We start from the raw sequence: 11,414 nt of genomic DNA, 5'->3' as shown, positions 1-11,414 counted from the left end.
GTGTGTCGATTATAGAGCAATAAATAGGATCACTATATTAAAAAAAAAAATTCTCGTGCAGCGGGTACAAGATCTATTTGATAAGTTACAACTTTTGACTTGGCAAATGCTCCAGCCGCAGTCAAACTCACGATGGACAAAAATCTTCAGGCCACTCAAATTCTCTTGAGGAGTACAAGTGACACCTCCAAGTAATCTTTCAAGTTGTGAAAGAGAATAAGCTTTTCATTAATCAAAAGAAAAGTGATTTTTTTCTACAAGAGATTCAAATTTTAGGTCACATTATCTCTCCAGATGGTATATGTATGAATCCATCAAAGCTGGAGGTAATAAAAGCATAGCCTAATCCAAGGAATCTACATGAGCTAAGTGTTCAGCACACAGCTATGGTGGGTGCCTGCGGGGCTATGAGGGGCCATGGCTTGGAGTAGCGTGCAACAGATGAGGAAGGTGCAGCTGAACAAGAGAGAAAGTAGTCGACACAACAAGACCAGACCAAAAAAAAATAACACGCTTATGATTGAATTGTATATGAAGCCTTAATACATAAATATAGCTTGTCATGCAATGGCCATGCAAACTGGAACTGTAATTGCATGCTGATCTGCATGCCATAAGGGCATGTGTCCATGGGTATGACAAATTAGCCGAATTCGGGCTTGAATACCCAACAATCCCCCCCTCAAGCCCAAACTGGATACATCACTTCCCATGATATCTCGAGTTTTTGGTGTACTCGTCAACCGTGAGTTTGAGTTTCTCTCACAACGAAGGATTTTTGGTGTATCCATAACCTGGTGCTTTGGTAAGTAACCCCCCTTGAACAGATAGGGTGTAGGTCAAAATAGATTAGCTACCAACAAAAGGAGTTTTTGGTTCACTATCAAACCTTGGGTTTAAGGTGCACCCAATAACCTCATGAGAAATGAGCAAACTAGGATGAGAACAGATATATTTTGGGAGGTCTTACCACTTATGTGTGGCAGTGTCTATAACCCATAGAAATATGTCATGGTAGTAACTGATAACTGATGGACTAAAGTAAAGATTTGATAGAAAATATATGGTGTTGAATCCATAACATATGTATGAAACTTAATAAAGAAAAATAGTTTTTGAATTTATATACTGCGCTCTTGAAGCAAATTTTTGTGTTCTCCATGAGTTGTCTTAGTGCTAGAGTTTGCTTTGTATATAGTTTGTGGCCACCATCGACACTTGGTAGGTGTGATCAACAAATAAGTAAAGAGACTTATAGCAGATAGGACAGACACAAGAGGTCCATACTTAACGAAAAAATCATTCAGCCAAAGAAAATTCCGTTCTGCGGACTTCTCTCCAAGTAAGTCCAATATGGATCGGGGTAAAAAATGCTTCCTGGAGTGCAGATTTTTTGGTGATCCTGTATATAACAACAGCAGGGGCTCCATAGAAGATACCTTTTTCCCTTAACTCCAGGACAAAAACATGAACCACAGACTTCCTCGCTTCTAGCTTGTCCCATGAGTAGGAAGCATTTCCATTAACCAAGGTTAAACTTTCTACTAGGCCAGGTGTCATCATTTAAAACCAAATCATACACAGTGTTGAAGTCTACGCTATGGAGGCTGATGGAGACGGTGACATGCTCTACAGATTTTAGCTTTGAGATGGAATCACGTTTGTGCACCACCAGGAATGAAGCCTTAATACATAAATATAGCTTGCCATGCAATGGCCATGTAGACTGGAACTGTAATTGCATGCTTATTTGCATGCCATAAGGGCATGTGCCCACGAGTATGACAAATTAGCCAAACTTGGGCTTGAATACCCAACACTAAGAAGCTTTATTGGTATGTGTGCATACTATAGACTCTTGATAGCAAAATTTTCTCAAATAGCAGGACCATTACATGACTTAACAAAGAAGAACGTTAAGTATTCATGGACTGCTAAGGAGAAAAATGCTTTTGACAAGCTCAAAGAGAAGCTTACCTCTCAACCAATCCTCATGCTTCCGGATCTCTCAAAGCCATTTGAGGTCCAATGTGATGCTTGTGGTGATTGCCTTGGAGCAGTTTTGCTGCAAGAAGGGCATGCCATACCACATGAGAGTCGAAGGCTCAATGTCGATGAATGGGTCTTGGGCATATACGAAAAAGAGCTTTTAGATGTTCTACATGCCCTAGACACATGGAAGCACTATCTCTTGGGGGCTCCATTCATCCTATGAATGGATCACAAAGCCTCAAGAAATTCATGACGCAAACCAAGCTCTCCAACAAACAAATGAGGTGGGCAAATTTTCTTTCACAATTTAAAGCTCACATTGTTGGCAAGCACAATCAAGTGGTTGATGCACTTTCACAACAGCCAAGGGTAAATGTGGTGTCTATAGCAACTCACAACGATCTATCTTTTATGATAGATGAGTATGCTACTGACCAAGACTTTAAGTAGGTAATTACAGCCTTTGCATTAGGGAAGAAAAAAAAGAACCATTCACCTTGAAGGATGGTTGTCTTCCAAACGGCAATTTACTCACCAATACAATAAGAAAGTCATGTATGAATCCCATGCTTCTCCTTACGCGGGGCAAAGAGGGATTCCATAATCTACTCTTTGAAGAGTAAAAATGTATTTATGTTGGTTTATCATGAAAAGTAAACATACGAGAGTATGTTTCAAAATGCATGGTATACCAAAAATTGAAATTTGATCAAGGGAAGCAACTTGGATTGTTTCAGTCAACAGGATTAGCAAGAAAACACACTCTACGCCTGTCAAAAAGACTATTAAGACACATCAAACGGCAACCCTCTTTAGATCTCAAATTTTCAAGTATCATGGCTTGCCAACATCCATAGTGTCGGACAAAGATCCTAGAATGACCAGTAATTTTTAGAAGGGTCTAGGAAGTAGATTAAATTTCTATTTCGTCCTATCATCCGCAAAAGGATGACCAAAGTGAAATAACTAATTTAATGATTCTTGAATCTACTAAAAGCCTATGGCATGGAAGTAGATCAACGTTTTCAAATGAGATAAGTACCTACCTCTTATAGAGTATGCGTACAATGACATTGTACATACTTCTATGGGGAAAGCACCTTTCGAGGCTAAAGAGGGAAGATCCAAAAGTCCCTTACTACTTAAAGTATATGGGAAGATCTTTGTTGCTGATGAATATAGCCGAGAATCACAATACTTTTTTCCAAAGATTAAAGAGGTTGTCTTTATCTCAAAGCAAAGGCAAAAAGGGTTGTTGCTAATAAGCACATAAGAGCCTTAGCTTTTAAGAAAAATGATTGGGTCTTGCTAAAGTTTCTCAAGGCTCATCTAAGGCGTACTACGGGTAAGAATCCTACGAGCCACCAAGAGTATTATGTTAAAGTAGCCAAAAGATACTATGGTCATTTCTTTTTAAATTCTTAAGCCAATCAATGAGATGGCTTATCAATTAAAGTTGCCCAGCCATTGGCTCATTCGCAATGTTAACCATGTGAGCCTACTCAAGCCTTACAAAGGAGAGCCACAAAAAGAACCAATAATGGAGGACTTTCCAGAGATCGAAGATCAAGAAGAGGTGTTGCAGCCCAAATCAATTCTTCAACATGAAGACAAGGTACTAAGAAATGGTAACGTTATCCAATGATATCTTGTTAAGTTTAAGAATTATTACAATGCTACACTAGAGTAAGCAAATGAAAATGCATTTTAAATGAACAATGTTTTTGTTTTATAAGACTCATTCTCTTTCTTTTATTGTGCACAAAATTTACGAAGTATGCATGCTTAGGATCATGTTTGTGGTGACGATGTCTCCCAAACACCAAGTAGAATTTGTCACTCTACTTTGGAAGTATGATATGGACTAAACAGCAGACATGCTTGCAGAAGCTAAGTCTCTCGAGCACCAAATGGATTAGTCATCCATTTTGGAATGATGTCGTAGGGCAAAAAGGAATCCTCTACTCGCTAAGAAACATGGACTCATGACTAGGCTTTATCTTCTCTATCTCATAGTCGAGGACGACTATGATTTCAAGAGAGAGATAATGTAATAAAATATAATATCTAACTTTACCAAATGATTTTCTCATATTAAATTGATCATTTAATATGGGAAGATAAAAGGGGAACAAGAGTTAGGATATAAATATGTGCTTCTAGACCTATCTCAATAGGGGACCAAAGGGATAAATGGTTGCATCTCAATAGGGTTTCAAAAGGAGACAATCTACCAAAGAGCAATGTGCAATAGGTGCTTTTAGATTTACCTGAGCAAGGGACAAATAGAAGAGATGGTTACATATCAATAGGGGTCCAAAAGGAGGTAGTCTATCAAAGAGCAATGTGCATCTAATGGAGCTTAAAACACCTTCGGGTTAACTTCATTAAAGACCTCCAAAAGTTAGTGTTAAAAAGTCCTTTGACCTTAGGCAAGCTAGGGTTGACCTTGAAGTGGGAATCCTACCCAAGCATGAGGTGCTTGTCGGCTTGCTAAGTGTTCGTGGGAACCTTGCCCAAAGCTTAAGGTGATTTTTATGCTTAAATGACTAAGGTTCTTCAAGTATTTAATTCAAAGATAAACTCTCAAGAAGCATCATCCATGCTTGATTGACTAAGTGCTTGAAGTTCAATTCAAACCAAATGACTTAAGAAGCATAAAAGACACATGTTCAAATGATCCTCCACATGTGGCCCTCATGATGTACTTGAATTCTATTGGATAGGCTTTAAGGGGTTCCAATGAGAATTTAGATGCAAAAAAATAAATAATGAAGTTCTTTCTCTCAAAGAGGAAAAGGAGGACACATGTCAAAATGATATAATAAATAATAGAGAGAGAGGGGTGGACTAAGCATGAGAGGGGGTATACTCTCCCACAACCACATTGTTAACCCTTATTACCTTACACGGATGCATATTATTTATTTGATTGAGTCATGGACCGGACTTGTCGGTCCAATAGGTGTGTAGGTGATCGTCGATGAGAGGTGCACCACTTATCTTATTTTTATAGTAGTTTTACAATGACCGCCCACTGTGCACGCCCATGTGTGAATGGGCCAAACTTCAAACTCTTATAAAAGGTCCATTTGACCTAAAAATCCTCATTCTCTGAGGTATAAGCTAAGAAGTGCTCTTGCTCCATCTCTATCTCCTTCTCCTTCGTGTGCTCAGGTGTGTGTGTATGTGCGCACGTGCGTGCACGTATGCTTGAGAGAGAGAGAGAGAGAGAGTGATTGAGCATTGTGGCGGCATCGGCGGCGGCGAGACAATTGAGCGTGACATCGACGGTGGCTCCTTCTTCTTTGCAGCACAGGATTCTTCATGACGGAAGCATTGAGCGGTGAGTGACACACCCCTGTCCCTTTGAGCTTGCTAGGCTCTTCTAGTTGTGTGTTTGTAGCCTTTCGAGGCTTGCACATAGTGCACAGGCAAGTTTTGAGCTTCAACGTGTACGACAAAGCATACATTTTTGTGTCGTTGCCGGGGAATGCCTTGCATTAAGCTTGAGGAGCACTCAGTGCTACCTCTGGAAGCCTTTCTTCCTTCTGTTGTCTGTTTTTTGCAGTGTTTTGTTAGCTACGATTAAGTGACTGTAAAGGGTAGATTAGCAGGTTTTTGTCAGCTTCTGTTAAGTGCCTATAAGCTCTATTAGTGCTACATTATACTGTTTTTATTAGTTTTACAAGATTTGTATAATGAGCAAGTGTTAGTAGATCTGTTAGTGAGAGTAGACAGTGAGAAGTAAAGTTAGAGTGTGTAGTGTACTGTGTTTGACAGTGTGTTAGCAGAGGTGGTCAATGTTAATTAGTTGTTAATTAGCTGTGTTAGGTAAAAACGGGTTAGACAGAGCTCGCAAGAGCTACTGTGTGTGCATGGGAGCTCGGTGTCCACGTAGCCACATTATTCTCAGAAAAAGTTTTTTTTGAAAAAAATAAAAAATTAACAAATAAAAAAAACGCTCGAAATATTTGGGCTAAAAAGAAAACTCAAAGCAAAAATTAAAAAATGTTATCTTAAAAGGAAGGGATCGGGATTGGAATCTTTTCCCAAGCCCAAGCCCAAGCCCACGCCCAGGCCTCAGTCCTATGATATACTATACACACCACTTTATATATGAAGACTAGGACCTCAAGTGAAGGGAGGGCATGTGGAACAAGTTCCTCAAGTCCTCCACCATCCCCTCCACACTCACCATTTGGACTTACAAATTCTAGCCCTCTCCCCACCTAAGAAAAGACTAGTTTTAGGATTTCAATTGTACGTAACCGAGTCGGGGGTTGTAAAGTATGACATGTTCCCCTAACCAAGACGCTCAATTTGAGCTATCACATGCCATATTCCGTGGCTTGGTAAAAAAAAGGGACCAAAAATACAAAAAATTTGGGTTGTAAACACCTAAAAAACTAGGTGAGCGGCCTTCACAGGCACTCACCAACACCTCTAGACCTCAACGAAAACCAAAGGTAGTACCACTCAGGACCCACATATTGCGTCTAGTGACTCTTCCTCTCACTACGACGTCGTGGAGGGCTACCCAATGCCTAATCCTGATAGCTCAAGCCAAGACATGCATGCCATGGGCCCACGGTCTGGGCCGAGCGTGCTTAGCCGCTTGAAGGAAACCTTTAGTAGAGCCACTCGCTCCTCCAAACATAGAGCTAACGATGTAAATGGGGGGGTGGGGAAGTAAATTTTCCATTCATGACCAACATACCACATGCTCCTGGAGAATGTGCACGTGAATACTCCATTCACTACACCCCTGACTCTTCAGAGTTATTCCCCTCCGAGGTTATATTACCTGATGGTAGAAACCTTGCCAAAGTGCAAGAGGTTGAGCAGTATATCATTGCGGCTAGGGAAACGAAAATTGAGAGCTTACGTAGGGCAAAGAAAAGGAGAGAGTCAAAAGAGAAAGCCCCTATGTCAACATCCATGCCAGGCAAGCAATCGAGTGCTCCTGAATTAGCAACCACTGAGGGTCAACCCATAGAGAGCCACATTGCATCTAGTTCAAAGGACACCCCTAGCACCTCAATCCTAAATGGAGCATTCCTAAATGAGAACTAGGAGTACGAACTACAAACGAAAACTCTAACCGACCTATATACATGTCACACCTATCACGTGGGTTGGTTAGATGTCCTACAATCCACAACGGGTGCTACTAGTATAGAGGATTAACAACAAAGAATTTGTGAGGTCATCCATAGGGTTATTGAGCTAGAGAGACAGAACAAGGGATCCACATGCCTTCAATGGGTCTCATGAGATTCTTGGATACAGGGAAGGCTAAACAACCAACCTAATCGCAAATGGAGACTCCCTCGATAAGTCCGATGGATCCTTCATATGTTGTTTTGCCACGGGTCTCAATGCAATCTGATCCCACAAGTGATAGTTTTACCTTTCCAAGTATAGCTCATCTTTCCCTTGATGACACCATGGCTACCATGCCTACCCCAGTGTGATGGGCATGCCAAGAAACATGCAATGGACCTCTTTTGTTAGTAAAGCACCGCTACATGGTAGCTCAATGCCTACAACAGTACCTACAAGCGTGTACCAATCATATACACCTATGGGTCCTCGTACTCATGTAGCTTCTACCCCTCCCATTGTTTCAACAACCTATGCTCCACAACCACAACATCCAAGCTCTTATTTCAATAGGACCATACCGGCTAGCATTAGCATGTCACATCCGACGTCTGTTATGCCTAGGGCCACACATATGAACTTTGGGCCACCACATGGCACAACACCGTACCAAACTTGGAACCCAAGGGCTTCCTATGCGCCAAGCCCAATGCCAATACCTACTCCACATGTAGTCTCTGGAGCACCGTCACCCATGGTGCGAGCTCACTTAGGTGACTTGGCAACATTTGCTTAAGCTATCGGTCGATCTATTGCTGACCTGATAGAGAGCCTAGAAGTACGGCAGTATAAATAGCCAAGCTCACACAAAAATTTAGTGGAGATGGGGATGTGAGAAAGCATATCGAAGTGTTTGAACAAATATGTGATTCCCTAGGAGAACACAATGACCTACATAAGAGTAATGCTTTAAGCCTGACTTTAAGTGGGAAGGCTGGGGATCGGTATAGAACCCTAAGTATGGAAGAAAAAACGATTTACCCTACTCTTAGGAGACTATTCTTTGAAGAATACATATAAGAGAAGTGTTTTGGGGTGTAGCATCTCAGCTCCAGAAAGCCCAACGAGAGGAAGGAGAGTCGGTGAGACACTTTATTAGTTGCTTGAAGCATTTGAATTCTTGTTGTAATCCAAATAAGTGCTTCAATAATAACCAATTTCTTGATAGATTCATTAGGGGATTACGACATGAGGATATCTACAATGGCCTAGTCATTAGAGGTATCACCACTTGGGATGCAGTCACCACCAATGCGATCCAATTAGAGGATAATTTAACGATTCAAGGAGAAAGATTGTCTACTGAGCTAAATCTACTATCTCGCAAGCATCGGGGCATCAACCAATGACCCTAAAGCCTATTGCTAAGGAGCCAAAGATATATGAGATGACTTTAGCAGATCTCACCAAGGCCATTCAAGAGAGTCTTGGAGATAATCGTGCTTCGCAAAACAACCATATGTATCCAAGAAGGGAGCAACAATGGTGCTCAGTTTGCTATGGTCCACATAGTACCAGTGAATGCTCTACTTTTAGAGTAAATTTAATGGGAATTGCAATGCCTGTGGGAGGTATGGTCATCAAGCTAAGGATTGCATAGTATTTAAGGGTGCGACGTTCAATAGACCAAACTTAGCATGGACGGACACACCTCAAGTGCCTGCATTGATGCCGACCCCACCTCTTGAACAAACGTCACAACACATGGTCCCTAGGGTCCAAAATATTTTTCAAACAACACCCTTGCCACCTCTAGTGCTAGGACCGCAACCACCACATCCGAGAATCACTTATGTGAATCAAGTGGGTTGTGAATCATCTGTGGCTTGTTTGGAAGGCTATGAGGAAGATATAGACCCTAATATTGCCTATAGCATTGATGCACTTGAAGAAAGTCCACAATACTACATGGAGGACTATTGGGGACAAGTCAAACATGTCTATCAAGTAGTTGCTCTTGCTGCAAGAGGCCAAAATATGAATTACACTGCCAAGAGACCACCTCTTCTATGTTATGAGTGTGGAGGTCCACATCGTGTAGCCGAGTGTCCTATTGGGCTACAAAATAATGCTACACTAATGCAAACCAATCAAGCGAGCATATCTACAATGCCGATACTCATGTGTAATTGATATGGCATAGATCATTTGATTGCCCAATGTCTGAATAATCCAAATGCGCCGAAGATCACGCCATTAAACTTGATTGAGGTTATCAAGGAGCCATCACAAAGTACACTTGTGGTACCATTAAATATACTCACAAGATCGATGCTCCAAAAACAAAATTATATTCTTGAGGAAAGAGACACGGCATCAATTGCCCAATCTCAGAAGAAGAAGAAAAGACAAAGGAAGAAATCGCAAAAAACAGCGAAGACAGACCCCAGTTCAAAGACAAACATAGGGACTGGTGATGACCCCATATATATGAATGATGCTAAAGAGGATTCTGATTTAGGTGAAGCCATAGAGACCAAAATGACCACTAGGAAAGAAACCAAAGGAAGATCGTCATGAGCCACAATGGCCAGGACCCAAGAAGAAGATAGGAAATTACCAAAACCCTACAGAGGAGATCGAGCGAGTCAAACAATTAAGGGGTTTGGTAGAAGAGACCCAAAGGGATCTAAAGCCAGCACCTAGGCAGATCCAGATTACAGACATAGTGTTCCCTACACAACAACAACCTCACAAAGTCCATAGACCCCTAGCCATACCTAGTGTCATCCAAGAAGAAAGTGACTTAAAGTCATGGGAAAGTGGGTGTACTCACTTCTTGTTTGAAAGAATATTTACAGAGGGACTACCTGACCTTATCAAAGAAATGGAGATCCCATCTTCCCCACGTCAAGGAACTGAAGCCCAAAAGGTGTCGTTAAATATTTCCAAATTGATGGATTTCATGGCTTCAAAAGTTAGAACCACCATCATGTCCAAACTATATGGAGACCCCAAGCTATTCTTAGCTCTTTGAGCTTTCCTCAATCGAGAACTGAAACTCAGGCTACTACAATCTGCACGGATGGATGGGGCTAGGGAGATGCCAATAGAGGAGGAACACATAGATTCACAACCCAACCTAGATGAGAACTCTGTTGTAGAAATACATGTTAACAAGTTGGGACAATACTTTGAGGGTGATGAATCCAATGCAACCATACCAATCACTACCAAGGGATTAATTGTGAAGGGAATCCTTGATGGTGGTGTTGGGCTTAGCATTGTGACTAAAAATTGATGGGAAACTATGGGAAGATCTCACCTTGGGACCACGAACATAGTAGGAAAGATGGCCAATGGGATTATTGTTAAAACTATTGGGATGCTAGAAGATCTCAAGATCAAGGTCTTTGGACACAAAATAAGAAATATCTTCATTGTTATGGATTTCTCCAAGCACACTATGTCATCTGAGATAATGTTAGGACATCCTTTCATGAGGGAAGAAAAAATGGTGCATGACTGGTCTAAAAACCATGTCTACTTGCAGTTCCAAGATTCTGTCATTTGAGTGGATCTTGTAACTAGTGGAGTACATCCTCTAGTAAACAGGTTTATAGTTGATCATAGATCTGATACCAGATCTCACTTGGCCCCATTGCAGTATTGTTACACATGTAAAATGGACATTGATGTTGGGGAAGATTCTCCTTATATGGATGTTCTACCTGGGATAACTGAGTCTGACAATGTGGATGTGGTCCACCTAGCAACAACCATAGGCACTAGGGGAAATAGGGGGACGACTTGGGTAACAACTGAGGGGGATGAAATGCCACAACGCGTACCCTTAAATATTCTAGAAGCAATGCATATAGCTTCTGATGACCTACAGGATAAAGGCTTGACTGACATCGGAACCAGTAGCGTCTCACAAGACTATAGCCCACACGATTCAGAGTCAGAATCATCAGTTGAAATTGACTCTGAGGATGAATAATCTGAGTTAAATCTTCATGCAAATGTGGGGAAAAACCATTCAGGGCCCAGTGGTTCCCTAGATAACGATCTATCCAAGCGAGCAAAAGACACAAGTAGCGATCCATCTAGTGACTCTTCACTAGAGATTGACCGTATTAAAAAATTAGACAAGAAGAGTAAGAGATATAAGAGGCGACGATATCGAGCAAATGTGCGTGCTAGAATAAATGAAAAGAAATCTACCGCAAAATGGCTTAATTATATAGGGGCATGTGATGCTCATCGGAAGCTGGTAGATAATGGGATGAATACCTTCAAAGTGTTATGTGGCG

At 41.2% G+C, this 11,414-nt stretch overlaps 1 pseudogene; it reads right to left on the bottom strand.

The window, feature by feature from the left end:
• Nucleotides 1-1,121: 1,121 nt before the first annotated feature.
• Nucleotides 1,122-1,744, bottom strand: LOC147436727 (uncharacterized; annotated as a pseudogene).
• Between the last annotated feature and the right edge of the window lie 9,670 nt (nt 1,745-11,414).

The sequence above is a fragment of the Adiantum capillus-veneris genome, chromosome 17, assembly GCF_014529385.1.
Source record: "Adiantum capillus-veneris isolate H3 chromosome 17, ASM1452938v2, whole genome shotgun sequence".
NCBI classification, from domain to species: domain Eukaryota; kingdom Viridiplantae; phylum Streptophyta; class Polypodiopsida; order Polypodiales; family Pteridaceae; genus Adiantum; species Adiantum capillus-veneris.
Note: the sequence above shows the minus strand (reverse complement) of the source record. Positions and strands in the feature narration are given on the sequence as shown.